The following is an 11,660-nucleotide window of genomic DNA, read 5'->3' as shown; positions in this document are numbered from 1 at the left end:
GAAAAATCCACCAAAGCCAAAGAGGGGAGTGTGAAGGAGGGTCAGTTAGGTGAGGGAAGGGGTGAACATCAAAGAAACCCCAAGGATAAGGTTGGAGAGTTGAGTGAATCCCAGCCTAGCCACACTGCAGTTTCCCAACAAACTGCAGTGCTTAAAAAGGACAAAAGCTCACTTCTAGCTATATCCTCCCAAAAGGATGTGGCTATTTATCAAAGCTCTCAACCAAGAGCATAGGCCAAAAGGGTAAGGGACACAAGCTCACCCCAAACTTACACAAGAAAGAAGAAATCCAAAACCACTGGGGATGCACAGGGCACACACACAGTGCAAACTGGTGCTAAAGACACAGTCCCTGCACTTTCTCAAATTCAGTTTGATGTGGCTCCAATAAATGTGGAGTCACATCCAAAATCTCTTATAAAAGAAGCCTCTGAAACACCATACTCACCAACAAACTCTCTGGAAGTGGACATGATAAACACTTCAATTCCTGATTCCCCTTCTTTAACTATGTTGGGGAAGCCAAAATCTAGTGCAAGTGAGCATCATCTTTTAGATGATTTGTTGGTTCACTTGCCAATTCTTTCATATACTATTGTGACATATGTGCCTCAAATAACTTCAATCAACACAGAGTCAACAATAGTTTCTCTTCCCACCTCATTCATTCCTACTCTCTCGATGGATATTGCTCATCCGTTGAGTAGTGATTGTATCCCGACAGATAAGCTTAACAGCAGTTATCCATCGGATAGCTTTACCACTCACCCGATGGATATCACTTATCCGTCGAGTGTCTCTGCACAACTTCAAACATCAATTATTTCTAGTGCAGAAGATTTAGTGGTAATACAGTCACTATTAGGACTGAGAGAGGAGAGTGCATTGAGTGAGAGGCTGGGTTGCTCCCAAGGAAAAAGGAGAGGAAAAGAGTGAATCTTAGCAATCCATTTATTCAGGATTGGCAAAAGTGAGTGAGAGGAGTCCCACCTTAGTAGGTGAAGGTGAGGGTGTGAGGGTGGGGAGCCAGGGTGAGACCCTGATGCAACAAAAGAGAGATTATGAGAGAAAGGCAGGTACAGGAGAAATAAAGGTGGATCCAGCCATTGCTAGTGAGTCAATGATTGTGGATGATGCTGAAAAGGAAAGACAATTTCAGCAACATTACAAAGCTAAAATTGATAACATTTCCTTGGTTGCTGACACTTTACTCATCCTGTGTCAGCCTATCAATTGTTGGCTGCTCAGGGCAATGTGGAGGCAGAACAGACTTTGAATTTAGTACACACCTCAGAATCTCTTCAAAGAGATAAAGCTGCTGTCAATAGGATGCCTTCTCAAGCTGGTGAGCCATCTAAAGAATTTGGAGTAAATTCTAATGATGATGACTCTGTTTCTTTGGATGGAAGCATGAACTTAGGGGGAGATGAAGACCCAAGTTCTGTTTCAAATTTACCTGGATGGGCATGGACAAAGGAATCTACACCAGGACAATTTGGTGTATCTTTGGTCAAGCAAGTGCTAGCTATTCAAAAGGCCCTTCAGGAAACTTCAGATGCTGGTACCAAGGCTATTCTTCAAGCTCACCTAGACTCTCTACATCTCATGAAGATCCAGCAATTAAGACATAATCTGAGTGTGGATGAACTAAAAAGAGATATAGCTGACTTGAAGACCTACAATTCTGAGAAGCTGGATTCAGTAATGCCATATGGTACCATGCAAGATCTATTACTAAGATTGAGGAGAGAATTAGATTCTGAAAAGAAGCTGGCCAAGCTGGAAGACAGAGTTCAAGTTATTGAGAATTCAGTGGCTATCCTTCTTCAAAATCAACAGACTCAGACAAATCTTCTCATGTAACTGGCTAAAGCACAAGGCCTAACTCCTCAACTTGATGATAACAAAAACGGGGAGAGAGAATCAAGTAAGGGGGAGAAAGGACCAACCGAGGGGGAGAAACTTCAAGTACAAATCAGCAAAGTAATTGTACCTTCAATTACTATCTCCAAGCCAACAGTTGCAAATGGTATAGATCTAATTAAAGCAGCAGCAGCAGATTTGAAAGTTGCTAAAAAAGGAAAGTTGAGTTTGATCAACTGGGATAAGATTGATGAGGAGATACAGAAAAAGTTTGAACTAGTCAAGGAGCCAGTTAAGTCAGCCATCCATCACTCTCATGTCAAGCCAATCAGTTTGAATGAGATGAGCATGAACTATCTGGAAAAAGGACAATCTTCCTGCATCAAGTCTCCAAAGGCTGAAACAATTCTTAAACCAAGGGCAAATTATCCAAAATCATCTTGGAAGAACCCTATGGACACTGTGTATGAGACACCCAAGCCTGATGAAAAGAAGCTTCTGTCAAGATCTATTGTCTTCTATAAAGATCCAGCTGATTCAGCTTCAAAAAGGAGAATTGCTAAGATATTCAGAAATGGAAAGGAAATTTGTGTGGTAGCTGGACATCAACAATTTGCTCAAGCAAAGAAAGAAGAAAAAGCCAGATTAAAGCAGGAAAAGAGGCAAGCTGCTCTAGATGCAAAGAAGTCTAAACAAAAGAAAGTACAGATTGCTATCTTGGCCAAGCTACAGGCTGTAAACTCTTCTCAACAAATTCCCTCTCAACCATCTGAAGCTGCTGAATCAAAGAAGAAAATTGAAGAACAGAAGAAATCCCCAAGGAAGAAAGAATTGGCTAGAAGAACAAAAAGGAAACTGGATGTTGTTGACAAGGAATTGGAAGATCAATTTCCTAAGGAATCCACACCAGCTACAACTCAAGCATCAAAGCTCTCTGTGGTATTTGAAGACATAAGGGTGGTGGATCCCTACAGGAACATACATGGTGAACCTATTATGCCAAAGGATGAGCCAATAGAGTGGAATAACATACCAATTCTTGACTTCAGCTTACCAATCCTTAGCAAGCCAAAAAGGACAAAGTCAAGGGTAGTCAAGAAAGTGAAGCTGTCACCTCTCAAATCCAAGTCAGTAGTTAAAGCTCAACCCAAGGTCAACAGGGGTGACTACTTGTACTTGTGTGACATCAAAGAATTTTCAGATCTAAATTTTTATCTGGATGATCTGGATGAAGTAAGGGCAATTGATGCATATAGAAACCTACCTGAAAGGTTGGTGTTCAAGTACAAAGGAGGAAGGGAGATTCAGTGGCCACTTCACAGGATTCTTCAAGAGAGCCAAGCTGTGCTGATAAAAGTTTATTCATCCTTCAAGAAAAACTTTGGGTTCAATGTAACTGCAAGAAGACTAGTATTGAAGAAGATTGAAGAACTAAGGAGTGTTAGAGCTAAAGATGCACTCCCAAAGACTCTAATCATCCCATACACAGGGAGAAGAGTGCATCTAAGGCCCTACTGGCTGGTGGAATTCATGGATGACAAGGGTGTGAGAAGATTCTTCAGATTAGAAGACCAACTGAGTATCTCTAGAAATGAGACTCTCTTGGAAATGCAAGAAAAGCTAGATCTCTCAGAATCTGATGAACTGGAATTCCACAGGCAGCTCCAGAATCAAATTGAGGAAAATAACAGAAAGCTTGGAAGAAGATCCAGACCTTCAAGGAACTAGAAAAATTTGCTCTGGCTAGAGGAGCATCTTGAATTGACTGTGAGCCAAACCTTGTACATTTTGTTTAATTGAAGCATTTTCAGTTTATCTACTTATCTTTAAAGATGTATGTTCAGGATGTTTTGTTATCATCAAGTATCTCTTAATTTATGGCTACAATTCCAGTAGATATAAATTGGGGGAGATTGTTGTGCATATGTTGTGTATTTGATGATTACATAAATAAAACATCTAAGTAGATTTTACTTAGTGAAATTATGTAGCACTCGACGGATAAGAATTACAGTCCCGATGGATAACTCATTATAGTCCCGACGGATGATTAACTTATTATCCATCGAGTGAGTAACTTATGTAATAATAAGTCTGTAGGACAGTTATGTATGCACCTTTGTATAGAATCTGTAGTAGCATATAAGTCATGTTGACTTTAACTAGATATGCAGAATAAGTTGATTAATTGTACATAAATGATATCTTGTAATTCTGCATAAGTGAAATAGAGTCAAGTGCCAAAATAGCTACCGGCGGATGATTAACAAAGCCATCGACGGATGATCAAATGACTATCAACGGATGTTTAATATAGCAGTCGACGGATGATCAATTAAACCATCAATGGATGTTCTGAAAGTCGACGGATGATCATATGAAGAATTCAAACAGTAGTTGAACAGTGAAAGCTGACACACAGCCGTCGAGATGTATACAAACACACTGTGGAAGCCCATTAACTGGCTAATAGAGGACGAAAAGCAGCAAAGCTTAAGACTGATAGTTTTTATATTTGTTCAATCTTTTTGATTTTGTAATCTTGGTATTATATAAACCAAGAGTGTAGCAAATAGAAAAATAACTGAGATAGCTGAGAAACACAAAAACAGAGAAATCTTTGTAAGCAGAATTATTAGCATTTCCTATATTCTCAGCAGTTCTATTTATAAGCAGCTGTGAGCATTCCTACACACAGAGTCCTCTCGATATATTATATATATCTCTGGTGGAATTGTTTAAATCCACCAGAAAGTTTTTAAAGACTCTTGTTTTTAATTACTTATGTTTTTATTCAATTAAGTTTCTATTCCGCATTATGCTAATCAAAACATTATATCTATATTCGAGTTAAACATTTTTATTTCGAGAAAAAGGTTTAAGAATTCCATTCAACCCCCTTCTGTAATTTTTGCTATATTGTTAAGGGACTAACAGTTTCAGGGTTGGTTTCTTGCATAGTAGGATTTCCCTGGCTGAGATCTGGGTTTACTTCAATCTCTACCATGAATTGGTTGCTTTCTGTTTCTTTCGAGCCTGGCTTGGTTGCTTTTAGATCCAAGTTGGATTCTATAACTTGGACTTCTCTTCTCGCGACATCCCTTGAGTGGGGGCAATGTTTTTTGGTGCTCTACTGCTTTCGAAGGAATGTGGCCTTCCTTTTGTTGTCCTGCTGAGTTTCTTCCATGACCAGGGCCTGACTGTAACATTATTCAGCGACTTCGTAGTCTCCTTTAAATTCTCCTATCCCCGTTGGAGTTGGGAACTTGATTTCGGGTGTGATATAGACGTTATTGCATGTATCATGGTTAGAGCTGAGCGACCAATTTCTCAATTGTAGGATGAGGGAGTGTTAATCACATATAATTTTATCAAATGGGTGACTTGGTTTGGAATTGATCCAAATATGACAGGTAGGTATAGGGTTCCCTGGATCGGGACCAAGTTATTCCCGAATCCATAGAGGGGATCCTACCGGCATTCATTTGAGTGCACACTTCCTAGTTTCAATCGATTCACAGTATGCTTGAAGAGGATGTTAACAGAGGAGCCATTGTCTATCAGCATTCTTCTCACCTCAATATCAAAAATATCAAGTGTTACTACCAAAGCTTCATTGTGATTGGGATTGACTCCTTCGTAATCCTTATTGCTGAAAGAAATTATCATCTCCGGGAAAGATTGGATAGAGAATACTTCATCTCCTGAGTTCGGGCTGCGGGGAGGTGAGGGGGAACCTCCTAGGACTACATTCACTATATTCCTTCCTCTCCTTGACCTTTCTTCTTTCTGATTGGTATCCCGACATATATATTGGTTTAGGTTACCCTTCTTGACTTGTTATTTAATGAAGTATTTGAGAGATAGACAATTCTCTGTTTTATGGCCATGCGTTTCATGATAATCACATTGTCTATTATAAGGACGGCTTTCCGGGGGAGTCTAAATAGGCTTTGGCGGGTAGTAGAATGGCTTGTCTTTGATCTCTTTCAGTATTTCCTCCATGGTTCTCTTCAGGGGGGTCCAATTTGGCTCCTGCCTAGGCTCCCTGGCTTGCATAGTTGGTCCTGGATCACTTTTAAATTTTGTCCTCTGAAATATTGGAGTGTTCTACACTACATTGGTCTGTTGGCTTTGTTGTCTTTACTTGAACTTTTTGTCCTGATGGTAACCCCCTTTCGGTCGGTCATCAGAGTTCTTGCTCCTGGATCCCCCGTTCTGGGTTAGCCTCATAGCCTGGAGCACATATGTTTCTTTGATGAATCTGACTGCCATAGAGTAGGAAGCAGCTAGGCTCTGTGGTTCCTTGTTAATCAATTCTACAATATGCCTTTCGTTGTGTTCCGGGTCCAGGTTCCTCCGGAATATTCTTAGTGCCTTCCGCTCATCTAAGTTTGAGATCTTATTGATTGCTTCCTAGAAATGCCTCATATAGGGATAGAGAGTTTCATTCTCCTACTAGCGTATAGTTTCGAGATGACACATGTGAAGCTCATGTGTCTTGTTTGCTCGGAATCTCCTGAGGAAGGCCTCGTGGAAATCTTTCCAGCTGTGGATGTTTCAGGAGAGGATCCTGCTAAACCACCTCTGAGCCCCCCCTTGAGAGTCGATGCGAAGAACTTGGACTTTTTAATATGTTGTAGTAGTATATCTGTGCAATTTGCTCGAAATATTTCAAGTATTCTTCTGGATCTCCCAATTCGTCAAATGAATCAAAGATGTAATGCTCGAGGCTTCTCTGTCGAGGAATGGCTTTTAGAGAATGGCTGAAAGGCGTTAGAGTTTCCCCAACCTCCATTCCAGAGTCCTTTTCCATCTTTCTTTGGAATTCATAATTCATATCTTTGAGGTCATTTTTCCCCTCCCCATCATCATCAGAAATGACCTTGGGGGTGGGGTCCCTCCAGGTCCTCTTGGTCTTAGCCTTGGCTAGTAGCCTCTCTTCTTCAGGCTGCATTCTTTTTTGAATCTTTTGCTCCATCTTTGCTTCTTCTTCTCTTCTTATCTGTTCTCTCATCTCTTTTAACCTCTACTTCCTCGTTGCTTCTGTCTCCTTCTTACTTTGGTCTTTTTGATTTTTCTTCACCTTAGCTCCGACTCGGTCGAAGACAGATCTCCTAGATTGCTGGGAGTCTTCGGACTATTCTTGATCATCTTCTTGTTCAAATTCTAGCTGAGCTCGGGTTTGTTCTTCCCTGTAGAGTCTGATTGCTTCAGCCAATTCATTGCTTTTTAGGTTGGCCATATGTTCCTCGGCCACTGGAACATTGGTATACTCATATTGATTGAGCTTAATGAGGTTCCTTAAATACCGGGGTATTACTACCCTCTCCAAGACCGGGGTATGTTGTGTCAATGGTTGCTCCTGGAGGGTGTCTCGATCCCCCCAAGGGTCTTGTGCCTGAGAATGGTCCTGTTCCTGGACCTGGTTACTTGCGGAGGGTCTCCCAACCATACTCTTTCCTGCTTTTGCCATTATCTCAAATGTACCAACAACAACTGACCAATATTTGAAACTAAAAATGTAGATCTAAGGTTGCTTTTTATAGGTAGCAAATTTTTTTCTGAACAACACCAAACAAACTTTCTGGGTTTTGCCAACAATATCGTCGAACAAGTATAACGGGGTCTAAAACACAAAGACAATATGCAAGCTAAAGCAGATCAGGGTTTAAAAATAACCAAAAACTATCTATAGCGCACACAAATGCGTATTAAAAACAAAAGAAACTGGGCCCACACAAACGTGACCTAAAATAACGAGCACACACAAACGTGGATTAAATAAACAAATAGTTATGAGAGAGTATGGTTGCTTGTGTTCTTACAGGTTAGAGAAATGGACTCTTTTAAGAGTTTGCTGATGAAAGTGAATCCCGGGGCACCGTGACCCAAGGATGTTCGAGCCCTCCTAGCGCCGAATGATAACTCCGGTGAGTGGGGCGGCTCCATCCGACATCGTGCCTGGACCTTCTTGCGGTGGATGAGGTATAACTGTTGTGAGGTTTCTGCAAAAGAACACCAGAGGGGGGTTTGAGTCCCGCGGCGCCTCCGATGTGAGAGTAAGAACTCGCTTGGGGAAGATGAAGTTGGATAGGAAAGGGAAGTGCCTGTGTGTATATGCTTGTGTGTAAGAGAGAGTATGTAAGTGTGTCCAACCCCTAAACCCTTTCTCTTTGGGGTATTTATAGCCCAAAGGTAAGATTTAGGGATTGGTACCTCTAGATCAGGGTCGTTCTTTGTTGGAGGCGGATGACGCCTGGCTTGGATGGATCACATACACATGTTTAGGTAAGGACCACCTTTAGAACGCCTCAAAGGTAAGCTAACATGCAACATGCTTGTCTCCGATGTTAGTTGTTGATAGCTGTCCCCGTCACGTGCCCCCGTGCCCTTTCCTGGCGGGTTGTGGGGTATGCCTGTACTTGGGGGGATCCCCCCTCAGGTCTGCTCTATCTGGGTTGGATCTTAGCTTGGAGGTCATCCTAGTCCTAGGTTGGCCCTGAGCCTGGGTCTATCCACTTGACTATTTTGGGTGAGGGGGGTCTTGATCTTTAAACTGAGCCTGTCTCATCCTAGATCTGGATTGGGTTCTATCCGGGTTGCTTATACCCTATCATTTTGGACAGTTGAAGTTTGAACTTACGGGGCTGCGCAGGCCTATTCAATCGTTCTTCTTACTTTCCTGAGTCTAAAGTCTTGTGGAATATCTTAATAAGAACACAAATATCATATTGGCTGAATTTTCAGGATTTTGAGAGTACTTAAAGTGATTTATCGCCACTCCCTAATTTACGAAGTAGTAGTTGAGCACTATCAAATTTGAACATTTCATAAACTGAATTTGCTGTTGTTCAATTTTTTGCTTCCATGTTGAGCATTTGCACACTAGTCTACGTGATTTATCATCCTACAAGTTTAATGCTGCTTTTAATTTTGATTGTGCATCTAAAAATCAGTGTTGCTTTCATTTTTTGTTGCTTAACAGCTGAAGTAGCCATTCTTGACGTGTTCTCTTGTCATTTTCTATATTACTTTTCATATAGATTTAGGGTTGGATTGAATTAGGATTTTAATGTATTATATATAATTTATGGATTTTAATGGATTATGTAAGATTTTGATTTTACGCGGATTCTAGATGAACTGTAGTAGAGTTGATGAAGACTTTTTAGGATTTAAACACAATCCTTCAAACTCTCATAAATTATGGTGAGATATCAAAAACCATAAAATACATTAAACAATGCCACAAAATCCATCAATTTATGAAGTCCAAAAAAATCCGTCAGCATGTGAATACCATCAGATTTTAATGGATTTTAAATAATCCCAATTTAATACTTTAAAATTTTTAAGCATAATTTAAAATCCCGATTGAATATCACCATATTTTATAGCATAATTTAAAATCCTAGTTGAATATCATAAAATTCTGATACATTTTTTAAAATCCCAGTTAAATACACCTGTATTTAATGAATGAAAAAAATCCTTTAGAATCCAAGTTCAATACACCCCTTTTAGTTTTTTTGGTTAAGGAGCAGTTTGTTGATCATTATTTATATATACAGTAAAAATTCTATAAATTAATAATGTCGGGACCAGAGAAATTTATTAATTTAGAGAGTTATTAATTTATCGATAAATTTATATTTATTAATTGAAAGAGTTTTTAACCTATTATAATGTACATATTAGAATTAACGAACCTTGGGATTCAGCGTAATTAGTAACCTTGGGAAATTAACAATGACTTTTGAAGTTGTACTATATAATTAATGTAAACAAGATTAATGAATGTGTTCAATGTATTCTCAAACAAGTTTGACATATATAAATTACATGAACGTGTTAGAGTATTCAAAACATATCTCACAAGATGGCTTCTCATCTAAAAGGTGTTGCAAAATCAACTATGTCAGATCAAATACGTAAGGAGTTGTGTGAGTACAAGAGAGATAATCCTGCAAGCACACAAAAGACTTGCAGAGATAGCTTGAAGGAAAGTTTCAGTTAAAAGTTAGTCAAGGAACAATATCAAACACACTTAAGCGATCAGATGAGTATCCCTCTGCTGAAATAGAGGGAAGCGCAAAGATCAAAAGATACAAACCAACAAAATATCCTGACATGGAAAAGGTTGTTTATGAGTGGTTTCTCCAGCATTAAGAACGTGTGAATATCACATTAGAATTAATTTTGCAGAAGGCAAGAGAAACAATGAAACTCTTGTACCCTCACGATGATTCAGATTTTAACTTCTCTCTAGGATGGCTTGGGAAATTAAAGCAGCGACATGGCATAAAGTCATTTCGTCGTTTTGGCGAGAGTGGGTCTGTTGATGTACAAGACATGGAGCAAAAATTGGTTTCGATTCGGGAGAAAATTGATCAATTTCCTGTAAAAGATTTTTTCAATATGGATGAAACTGGGTTATTTTATAGGCTACAAGCTGATCATTCACTGGCAACAAAACAACTTGAAGGAAGAGTATAAGATAAAGAAAGGCTTACGATAGTTATTTGTTGCAATGAAGATGGCTCTGAAAAAAATCCCTCTATGAATTATTGGGAAATATGCAAAGCCTCGTTGCTTCAAGAATGTCAACATGAATAGCTTGGATTGTTAGTATCGAGCTAACAAAATAGCATGGATGACTAGTGTGCTTTTTGATGAATATGTTCGTTCGTTTGACCAAATGATGTATAGTAGAAGAGTTCTGCTTGTGATGGATAATTATCCAGCACATCCAAAAAATATTGAAGGGCTAAGAAATGTTGAATTGTTCTTCTTGCCACCCAACATGACATCAAAGATTCAACCTTGCGATGTTGGGATAATAAGGGCTTCCAAGATGCATTATCGTAGAAGGTTTTATCGTAAAATATTGGAAGGTTATGAGGTAGGACAATATGATCCAGGGAAGATAAATGTCCTTGATGCTATCAATTTGGCAATCCCAGCTTGGACGATAGATGTTCGAAAAGAAACCATAGAGAATTATTTCCGACACTGTAAAACTCGTTCAGCTAGTGACGTTGCAAGAAATTTGGATGAACCCACTTTTGATGAAGAAACTCATGACCTCGAGACTATGATCAATCAATGTGGCTATCGTAATAAGATGGATATCAACAATCTAATGAACTACCCAGGTGAAAAATGAAGCATATTTTGAGGTTCAGAGTTTAGAAGATATTGTGGCTACTATCATTCAGGACAATACAAATGATGACGATGAAGATGATACAGTGTCTTTGGAGCCTGTTACGAGAAAGGAAGCTCTTATGGCGTCGAATACTCTTCACAACTTTATGATACAATACAAAAATACAATACCTGAGTTATTGGATGCAATAAGAAAAGTTAGAGATGAGCTCCAAATAGACTTGAACTTTAAAATAAAACAGACAACTATTGAATCATATTTCAATAAGGTGTAATATATTTTTTCAGTTCCTATGAATTATTATTAATTTATGATTTTCTTGGGACTAAAAACTATAAAGGCATTTCCTGAAAAATTATTATCTTATTATTTTATCGAGTTTTTCAATTTTTTACATTGGCCCAAGTCGGGACCCGACAAATTTATTATTTTAGAGAGTTTATTAATTTAACGAGTATTAATTGAAAGAGTTTTTACTGTAATCTTTTTAAGTGTATGCATAAGCTAAAGTAGTCACCATACAAGTGGTTTGGTGGTGTGTATCCTCTGTGCAGAGTTCACGAGTTATAATATCCATAATATTCTCTCCCCTTTCTAATATCACCCTCCACCTTGTGTAGCCTGA

The 11,660-nt window shown here is 39.0% G+C and overlaps 1 pseudogene; it reads left to right on the top strand.

The window, feature by feature from the left end:
- Positions 1 to 9,745: 9,745 nt before the first annotated feature.
- On the top strand, positions 9,746 to 11,309 carry LOC141695059 (ARS-binding protein 1-like; annotated as a pseudogene).
- The last annotated feature ends 351 nt before the right edge of the window (positions 11,310 to 11,660 follow it).

The sequence above is a fragment of the Apium graveolens genome, chromosome 11 (assembly GCF_009905375.1).
Source record: "Apium graveolens cultivar Ventura chromosome 11, ASM990537v1, whole genome shotgun sequence".
NCBI classification, from domain to species: Eukaryota; Viridiplantae; Streptophyta; class Magnoliopsida; order Apiales; family Apiaceae; genus Apium; species Apium graveolens.
Note: the sequence above shows the minus strand (reverse complement) of the source record. Positions and strands in the feature narration are given on the sequence as shown.